Source organism: Erythranthe guttata, chromosome 10, assembly GCF_056151865.1.
Source record: "Erythranthe guttata isolate IM_541 chromosome 10, IM_541, whole genome shotgun sequence".
Classification (NCBI taxonomy): Eukaryota; Viridiplantae; Streptophyta; class Magnoliopsida; order Lamiales; family Phrymaceae; genus Erythranthe; species Erythranthe guttata.
The window spans coordinates 5,080,490-5,091,569 of record NC_142542.1 but is presented as its reverse complement, the minus strand read 5'-3'; the positions used below and the strand labels follow the sequence as shown (position 1 = coordinate 5,091,569).

General features: G+C 36.2%; 2 pseudogenes; both read left to right on the top strand.

Moving 5' to 3' along the window:
- Positions 1-3,839: 3,839 nt before the first annotated feature.
- On the top strand, positions 3,840-6,009 carry LOC148767343 (beta-amyrin 28-monooxygenase pseudogene; annotated as a pseudogene).
- Positions 5,447-6,938, top strand: LOC148767342 (beta-amyrin 28-monooxygenase pseudogene; annotated as a pseudogene).
- The last annotated feature ends 4,142 nt before the right edge of the window (positions 6,939-11,080 follow it).

Sequence of the window (11,080 nt, the reverse complement as noted above, 5' to 3'; positions counted from 1 at the left end):
ACATGACAATACCCCATATATATACCAGTTGCGCATAAAATTGCGAGTGAGCAACACGACCCGGCTTAAGGGGGAATATGCATTTGACCAAATTTCACAGGGGGTTTTCTACTATTTCAAGATTACATAAGGGTACTTCTTACAATTTATTCATAGCTAGCCATTAAGACCTCATTAAGGACTCACAAACAAAACATAAATTGGAATTCTCCTATACGAGAGACCTGGAAGGCAAGGCAACTACAGGTCAATAAAAATAAAGTAAACTAAAAAATTGCATTTATTGTTTTGCCTATCGAACTATATATACTATTCCCGCACGTGTTGAATTCTATGCTAGCATCCAAGATAGTGTGTCCCAAAAATTGCAACTAATCTTAACACCAAGAGTCATTTCTGAATCGGTTTTGTAAAACTTGCACCTGGTAAAATACACAATGTATACGTGTGTTCAGTGAATAGTTATTTACGTAGATCTACGGTTTACAACTTACATGGTTTATTTCACCAGGTATAGAATCTCACGAGACGTTATTTCTCCCGATCTGTTAATTATTAGGATAAGTTACAAATATAACTAAACTCGTGTTTTAAAAATAAGGGTATAATTTGAATGTCGAAAAAGTATTCTTCGCAATGTGCCGTAAGAGCTCGAGATCTTCTTAGACGGTAAACAAAATTTAGTCATGGGTCGTAGTCGTTTTTTTGTAAATACAGTAAAACCTGTATATATTAATACAGTCGGGACCACCCAAATTCTATTAATTTAGTGACATATTTATTTAACGAAATATTTTTTAACACTTTACCTTCGAATTGGGACAAGGTAAAAAATATGTTATTTAAACGAGGTTATTGATTTTATCGAGGTTCTACTGTAGCCTATTTATTTTAGAGCGTACAGTCCACCAAAAAATAGTAAGAAAATAATATTGGTGAAAGAATGGTAGCCAAAAGTAGGGGTGGGAACGAGCCGAGCTCTTTTGGCCAGCTCGAGCTCGAGCTCAAATCCATGTTGCCAAGCTCGAGCTCGAGCCAATTTTGACAAGCTCGAGCTCAGGCTAATTTAATTTTTTTTATTATTTATTTTTTTATTAAATCATTTAATATTTTATTAAAAATTATTTATAGGAAAATAAAAAAATTATAAATTAAATAATAAACTCTAGTTATATATATATATATATATATATATATATATATATATATATATATATATATATATATATATATATATATATATATTAATTTTTCTATTATTATTATAATATTTTATATTATTATGAATTATCTAAGTAATATAGATTTGTTTCTATTTAAATACTAGAAATATTTATTATTATAGTCTATTTACTATTTAGTTAATAATAATAAGAATAAGAATAAGATTCATATATATATATATATATATATATATATATATATATATATATATATATATATATATATATATATATATATATATATATATATGTAAAAAAAAAAAGCAGCTCGCGAGCTGTCGAACAACTAAATTTTGCCTCGAGCTCGTGAACTCGAAAAATCCGAGCTCGAGTTCGAGCCAGCTCGACGAGTTTACCACCCCTAGTGTCACAGGGGTTTCTTTACTCAAGAAATTTTCGCTTGTGCGGCCTGATTTGTCTACCAAATCATTCATTCTTCCTCTCGATTCTCTTCGTACAAAACGCACAAACATAAGTCTTTTAAGCCAATTAACGTAAACGAGAATAAGAGTATGCAGCGGAAAACAAACACACAAACACGTTTACGGGCAATGTCCAACCTTTATATTAATTTCCCACAAACAATACAAATGAGACTAAGGTGCACACACAAAATCCTCACTCAGAATGCCCACAATTGCAATCTGAACTCTCTAATGCTAGCTAGGTCGGATTTGTGCACTCATAGCCAAATAAATACAAGGAAGAAGGTAGTTTTCACATAAACTACCTAAGGACACTTGACAGCATACATATATGATATGACACTTGGCTAACTATTACAAGTAATAAAGGGCAGTTTTTCATGCTTTCCAGGCCTCAACCGCTCCGCAACTTCCCTCAAAAACCGCCCACAAGGCTGATTTTCGAGGCCCAACTTGATCGGACGCGCTCGCGCACATCAAACGGCCCAAAACAGCCCGGCCGGTTGCTAGGCAGCCCATCTGCCTTGCCTTTTCCGCACGTTTTGCTTGTCTTGCCCATCACTTGCTAGTTCTTTGCCCACACGGTCTTTAGCACGCCCGTACATCGGGCTGCCTTCCTTGATTTTCCAACCGGTCACGCCAAATTGCCCACAGTTGCCAAGTCGTGGTCGATTTCCTTCGAACGTTCGTTTGCCCAGGTTATCGGCCACATGCCGATTACTGCTCACGCTTGTCCGCATTTGCTGCCGAGCAACACCCGTGCCAGCCACTAGTACTTTCGATCACCGTTCCCACTTGACTCAAGCCGATCCTTGCTTTCTCGGACAAACACCCCGAATGCTTGCCCAACACTCGACCACTCATTGGCCGATTGTATGGCCGTCTTGTGCCAACTCTTGCTTGGCACCATTTCTCGGCCATGACTCGGACACACTCGAGTCATTACCGATATCACCGACTAAGGGGGTAACAGACCTTCTCCACCAACGGTGTTCGACGCCCTCGTCGAACCGAAACCATTAGCTTCAGCTTTCCGTCGTTTCCACTTGTCTTGCCACCGTCTTCGATTGTGCTTAATCAACAGCACTACATCGAAACCCAAATCCCAAGTCTGATTGCACGAACATCCCACATATTCTTTCAGCCTTCGGAAAAACGAACGCCAAACACATTCAAACAGCAGCACCCAACCACAAGTGAAAATGCTAGTTTTTGGCACCACTAGCATTTTATCTCGATTGCCACACCAATCGAGAAAGGAGACCTCCAGCCCACGGAAATCACCCAAACACGGCTTCGCTTTCCTCAACAACAGAAACCAGCCCCAAAAAAATCCAACACGCAACATAAATTCAGAAAATACCACATTTTGAACCTACGAATTATGCCACACACGGCAGCAACTTGCAACAAAAGTAAGGCCACAATGCACACTCATAATCCCAACTGAATACCTCAACTTGCCTTCGGCTCTTGTCTCATTTCTTGGCAATACACGTACAAGCAAACCAGCCCGATAATTCACCGTCTTGCTTCCAACGGCTGCAATTAAGCTCGATGACTCCTCGTCGTTCGATTCTGCCTCCGGTTGCACCGCAGCCAACATTCCCACCGGTTTCTTTCCCGCCTTTGCTTTCGTCACGTACGAGCATTCGACGAAGAATGGACACTCTTCGTCCATAATCATCAACCCTCCGAGAAATGGTATCACCGCAGCCTTGGCAGCAAGTAGGAACTCTTGCCCCAATATCACATCGAAATTATCTAGTGGTACGGCAGTCAATCCGCACCGCCCTTTCCAAGAACCGATCACTAGATCGACATCGGTTCTGCCTTTCACTGGCCCCGCCTTTGATTTTACAGCCTTAACTTGACTTGTATGTTTTGAGAGAGTCAAGCCCAGCTTCTTGACTTCTCTCTCGGCAACGAAGTTGTGAGTTGCTCCCGAATCAACCATCGCCTTCACTTCTTTGCCATTGATCAGTATCATGGCATACATCAAGCCCTTGGTGCCGTTGGGTGTCTTGTCCACGACCAAAGCACTCAACAACCGAAAATGATTTATCAAAAAAAATATATAAAATCCCACGATACTAATAAATCTGGATTTTTTGGGGGTAGGTGTACACTAATATTGAAGGTAATAGATCAAATTTGGTGCAGACTTCGTGGGCTCTCTTATCTCTCATTAATGCCGGACAGGTTAGTTAATTCGGTGAACATAATACGAAGTTTGATTAATTAATTTTTAGTATTTCCAAAAGAAATAATAAATCTATAAATTAATGGATTTATTTATTTATTTTTAATAATCATTTTTTTGGAGAGAAGGAGATCACAGGAATATTCATTAAGAATTACCCATATGGGCTCTTGGTGAATATCCTTCTTCAAACTTAATTAGTCAATAAACTCTCACTATTATTATTATTATTATTATTATTATTATTATTATTATTATTATTATTATTATTATTATTATTATTATTATTATTATTATTATTATTATTATTATTATATTCAATTGCCTTGAATAGATGCATTTCTATTACTAGTATTTAATACAATAGCATGCGTTAAACGCTAGTCAATGTTTTTTGACAAACCACTTGTAGAGTATGACCAATTGACTACCTAATTGCATAAATAATTCAAAAAAGGATAATTTAATTAAATTAAATTTATTCTCTTTATACTTTTCTATATAAATTACGCATAATTAGCCATTTATGTACTGACAAACACTGCATTATGCATAACTACATATTATATAGATAATTAATAAAGAAAAAGTATTTCAGCTTGCGTCTGTGAATTTCTAAATCTCAGCTCCTTCCTTGATTGTGCATTTTCACTAGACGACAAACTGTTCCATGCCACATGCAGCACCTTGTTTTTGACCATATTTATACAAACTTTAAATAAAACTAGTGTATGTATATTTAAAATATTTATAACAATTAAGACATTATTTAATTATTAAGGGCAGCCAATATAGATACGTGCTATATATATATGTAACTCTCCAACTTCAATCAAACATAACTAAAACATTATATTCAGTACGTATAAATAAACATACACACAGTAAAACACACTAATTGAAGTATCTACACAATATTGTGGAATCTACGACGATGATTTTGTTAGTCTCTGTCATCTCTCTCTCGATTTCGATATTATTTGCATTCCTTTTCGGCCTCCACCACCACCTGTTCTTCAACAAGAACAAATCCTCCTCCTCCGCGCAGGGCCGTTCCTGAGATTTTGGGGGCCCTAGGCGAGATTTGAAGACGGATAAAAAATGGGGCCCCTTCTACAATCTAAATAAAACTTATTTTTTTCTAAAAGGTGATAAACTCTATTTTAACTCAGTTTTGTAAGGTACATAGCCAATGGCAAGGCTAAAAATTTGTGATATAGTAGGGTTAAAGTTTACGGGGGTTCGGGGGCAGCGCCCCCGATTTTTTTAAGAATAATTTGCATGAAATTGCACTAAAACAAGTGAATATATATAAAACTAAATAACTAATACATTACAAATTTGATAATTAGGGGCCCCTCATGATTAGAGGAATTCTAGAAACAAGTAAGAATCGTTGATACATAGCTATTTATGAATTAAAATTCTCAATAATTATATATATAATATATTTTTTTTCAATAAATGTTCATATATAAAGGGTATAAAAAAATTCGGGGGCCCTAAATTTTTGAAAAAATCCGGGGGCCCTAGGCGACCGCCTACTTCGCCTCCCCTCAGAACCGGCCCTGCCTCCGCGGGTCCCCTGCCGCCGGGAAACACGGGGTGGCCCCTGGTTGGGGAGAGCCTCCATTTCCTGTGGGCGGGGTGGAAGGGCCACCCGGAGAAGTTCGTATTGGACCGTGTGGCTAAGTACTCATCCACTGTTTTCAAAACTCACCTTGTTGGCGAGAAGGCCGCCGTATTGAGCGGTGCGAGCGGCAACAAATTCTTGTTCTCGAACGAGAACAAGCTCGTCAGGGCATGGTTCCCAAGTGGCATCGACAAAATCTTCCCATCTTCCACTCGATCTTCTTCCGAAGAAGAGGGCATCAAGTTGAGGAGAATGCTCCACACTTTCTTGAAAACCAAAGCCCTTCGTCGCTACATCGGTAAAATGGACCGTATGGCCCAAAAACACTTTGAAGAGGGATGGGAGAACAAGACAGAAGTCGTCGTCTTGCCTCTCGCAAAAGACTACACCTTCCAATTAGCATGCAGGCTTTTCGCGAGTGTCGAAGATCCTCAACAAGTTGATAGATTATCGAAGCCTTTCAATCTCTTGGCGTCGAGTTTGTTTGCCATCCCTATTGAGCTTGCCCGGAACACCCTTCAATAAGGGTATTAAGGCCTCCAAGATTGTCAGACAAGAGCTTCTCTCCATCATCAAACAGCGCAAAATCGACTTGGCCGAAGGGAAAGCTTCGCCTACTCAAGATATTCTATCGCACATGCTTCTCACCAGCGATGAAAACGGCAAATTCATGCAAGAGTTTGATATTGCGGATAAGATCTTGGGCTTGCTTATTGGAGGCCGCGATAGTGCCAGCGTTGCTTGCACTTTTATCGTCAAGTATCTAGCCGAGCTTCCTCATATTTACGACGGAGTCTACAACGAACAAATGGAGATTTTGAAATCAAAAGCTCCAGGCGATTCGCTCAACTGGGAAGACCTACAGAAGATGAAATACTCGTGGAACGTTGCTTGTGAAGTCATGAGGCTTGCGACACCTGTCCCTGGAACTTTTCGAGAAGCCATTGCTGATTTTTCGTACAAGGGTTACTTTATTCCAAAGGGTTTCAAGCTATACTGGAGCGCCACCGCAACACACAAAAATCCGAATATCTTTCCAGAACCGGAGAAGTTCGATCCATCGAGGTTTCAGGGAGCAGGGCCCGCACCCTACACTTTTGTTCCTTTCGGCGGGGGCCCGAGAATGTGCCCCGGACTAGAGTACGCAAGATTCGAGATCCTCGTCTTCATGCACCACCTTGTCAAGAGGTTCAAGTTTGAGAAGATGATTCCTAACGATGGTAAATTTGTTGTCGATCCAATGCCGATTCCTGCCAAGGGTCTTCCTATTCGTCTCATCCCTCACGAAAACTAAGCCATATTAATTTCCAAATCCAATATTTTTTTCAATTCTTTTAATCATTTCAACGGCTCTGATAATTTGAGCTGTGTTTGTTTCGATTTGGTTTCTCAGTCTTGATCAATTATTGTAAAGTGTCATTATTAATTTTAAACGTTTTCATTTTAATTTGATACATTTTATAATTTGTGTTTTTTTCTTATTTTACTAAAAAGGTGCGCGCATCGTATTAATTTTTTTTCTATCTATCATAATCTATATATGATAGTTATATTGTTATTAGAGTAATATCTTGTGACATAGATAATTATTTGGAATAGAATATAATTCAAAATTATTTATTAATTAATAGATAAAATAGATAAATAATTTCATACGGTTTTGCCTATGTATATTCATGACCCTGTTATTTTTTTTATCTTTTCGTTCAATTATTACAATTTTTACTCATCATTGTTGTTATCAAAATTTTGAATGATATTTAATTGCTTCTTAGTTATTTTTTTTGGCATTAATTTTATTAGAACTCACTAAATTTCATGCATTTCTTCCTTATAACTGAGTGAATTGCGTTTTCCACATCAAAATTGAAACTAATTGACATTTTGAACTTGAAATGTAAAAAATTGATAAAGTTCACCCACAAATTATATACCTCATAGCGAAATGCACCCTACAAAATTTTTTGTGAGACTTTAATCAAAAAATCAATATAGCAAGATATTTTAACTTAAAAAAAAGGGATAATTTGACAAACACCCCTCATTAGCCCACTCTAATTATAATGGGTCCAAATATTTTTCTTATTTTTGAGTTAAATCCAAAACAATTAAAATTAATAAAAATTAATATAGTTTGACAATTATAACCTTTTTCTCTTATCACGTTTATTTATATTTTATATTTTATATTCAGTTATTATCTATTTCTCTGTTAAGTCCCACACCCAAACCCTAGATCTGTTGTTCATCCTTTTCTACCCAGACCACACCTATGCTGCCCCGCCGCCACCACCACCACCACCACGGCAAATAATGGTCGTTGAAGCAAGTGACGTTATCCAACTTCTCGGAGGCTTTGCCGGAAATTCGATTTCGCACGATTTCTGTTGGGGCCGCCACCACCACCACCACCACCACAGCAAACAATGGTCGTTGAAGCAAGTGACGACATCCAACTTCTCGGAGACTTTGCCGGAAATCTGATTTCGTAGGGTTTCTGTTGTAGAAAACCGATTTTTTGTTCGGCAAAGTATCGATTTTTGCAGAGAAAGGCTTCGATTTTTGTTCCGGGATCTTCTTGTCGGTGTGTGGAGCCTGGAGGTTCGGTTTATGCTTCAGCACTTTATCGGAAAGGATATTGCTTTGGTTATGAGACGTATTCAGAAAGTTTTGGGAACTTGTAAATCTTCTTCTTAGTTGAAATTTGTTTATTTGATTCGATTCTTTCTTGTAGAAAGTTGACAAAAAAATCGAGATTATATATACACACACACACACACACACACACACACACACACACACACACACACACACACACACACACACACACACACACACACACACACACACACACACACACACACACACACACACACACACACACACACACACACACACACACACGTATGTTTGGCGTAAGGCTGCGCGGAGTGATTTTTCGATTGAGGTTGTTCGATTATTTGTTGTTGGTTAGAAGTTGAACATTGTAGATGGCCTTTTACAGCTGATGCAAAATTAGAGAAATATTTGCTTCATTCTTTTATGTGCAGAGTTAGTATTTGCTTCACTTTTATGTACAAATTTTTATAGTGGTTTTCAATATTTTACATAAATCACTATAAAAATTTGTACAAAAAATATAGTGGTTTTCAATAATTTTTGTACAGATTTTGATATAACTGTATATATAGAGTGATTTTTATGTTGACATAGTTGTTATACAGAGTGGTTTTGGGACTAATAATACAATTTCCGAATTTGACTTCATTCGCAACAATGTCGTAATTTTTTCAAGAAAAATATATTGATATCGTTCTTACGCTGCATTTATTATGTGTCCGTACACACGTCATTTCATATGTAATGACACAATTTCGTTGTAATTTGAATTTTTAATGTAAAACAGTACATGTATTCTGGAACAGAATGTAAAACAAATAAGGACCCGAAACTAGTGGTTTTTACTTATTCAATACTATAATATATAGCATTATGCTGTGAATTTTCACTCTTAAATTTTTTTTTTTTTTCATTAGTCACACAAAACAAGAAAAATATTGTTGTTAGCAGACATGTTCTACACTAAATATTGTTTGTTAGTCATCTCATAATACACAACAATTCTTTGTTCGATCAGAGAGTTTACATTCCAACTACTTACTACACATATAGCCATATGTGCAGTAATAACCACATATAGCCATTACCAACTACTTACTGCACAAATATCCATCACCAACAACCACATAGAGCCATTACCAAAAATCACATACAATAGTTACCAAAAATCACTGTACTAACACCACACATATATCCACTACCAAAACCACAACACTATTTTTCATGATCCCCAACAATAGACAATGATATAGATAACAAAACCACCACACAAGGTGAAAACCACACAACATTATTATTATCTTTTACATAAACAAACAGTATTTAATAATTTATAATGCAAATTTATTGAATAAACTCCGCAATGCAAACTAAACGTACTGCATTCCATACAATATGCTTACACAACGACCAAAAAGTTGCAAAATAAAGAAATACAGTAAATAAACTGCACGTCCATATGTCATAATGTTTAACGATAAATAAAGTGTATCCCAAAAAATTTCATAACAAAAAATCTCAGAAAAAAACAACAACCACATAACCCATTCCAAAATATTACGCATTTTCATCTATTACGTCGAATATATACTTTATTTTTGCGCCATTCAAGTAAAGTCTCGACGATCTCTATTCTCATGTTGGGAATGTCATTCACACCTTGTGCTTTTGTAATAATTCTATTTTGGAAGAACTGCTTTACGATGTAGCACACAACTACCCCACGGTCGATATTGTCACTCTTTTGTTGGGAAACATCAGTCATTAAAACCACTTCTTCGTCGTACGAGAGATCTAGATTGTGATATCTCCCCGTCTTATCCACGGCAGCTTTCTGTTTAAAGATTACAAATTCAGGTCAAACCATATAACTATCCAAAAGCATATAAATATACCAAAACCATAAAACCATATACACTGCTTATAACTCCCCAAACAGCAAAACATTTACTTCATATGGATAAAAACCATATAAACTATTTATGTCTCCCTAAACCATAAAACACTCATTGCCTAAGGATCAACCACATAACTTATACTGCTTATGATTTTCACCTATTAAAAGGATAAAAACCACATTACGTAATTTGTCAAAACCGCATAATATGTGTTACCAATATCACATAACATATATTGTAGAATTCAAACTCACATGAACAATTGCACATATTAATTACTGCCTATACCCCCAAAAACCACTAACATGTACTGTATATGGCTAAAACCCACATATACTGTGTATGGCTCCCAAAACCACAGAACATTTATTGCATAATGATAAAAACCACATAACAAATTATGCATAAGATTTTTATCTATTAAAAGGATAAAAACCACATAGCATACATACTACATAACCGCATATGATTATGTTATACCATATATTCTTACAAACCTCACCAAACCACATAACTTAGATTATAAATCCACACAACATAAAACTGATAACCACATTGTACTTCACAATCTGAACACCACACATAATTTTAATCCACCGTTTAATTTTCATGTATAAATACAACTCCAATAACCAAGTATTAGTTTCTTTATACAACATAGTTCAAAACTTAACATAAAGGGTTCATACATCGCATATCCTCAAACAAAAAAAACAAGAAACTATAAAACCACGCATATCCATTAAAAACCATACATTTCCTGTATAGGTCCAACATATTAATATTCGTAGTCAAAAACTGATAAACAAAACCTACACATTGGTTTGTGCTTAAACATGCATATCACAAAACCAGTAATAATGAATATTTTTACAACAACGAAGCATAAGTTAACGACACATATATATCGATTACTGAATTCATACTCACCAGGATCTAATTCCATAATGTCAGGCCCTTATTTTCGACATTCTTCTTCCTGTAATGGTTTGCCCTTTCCGAGAAAGACATGCATAATAAAATTAAGAACATTCTTTTAAATTACTTGCAATATTCAAAAAATCGATTTAACTCAAAAA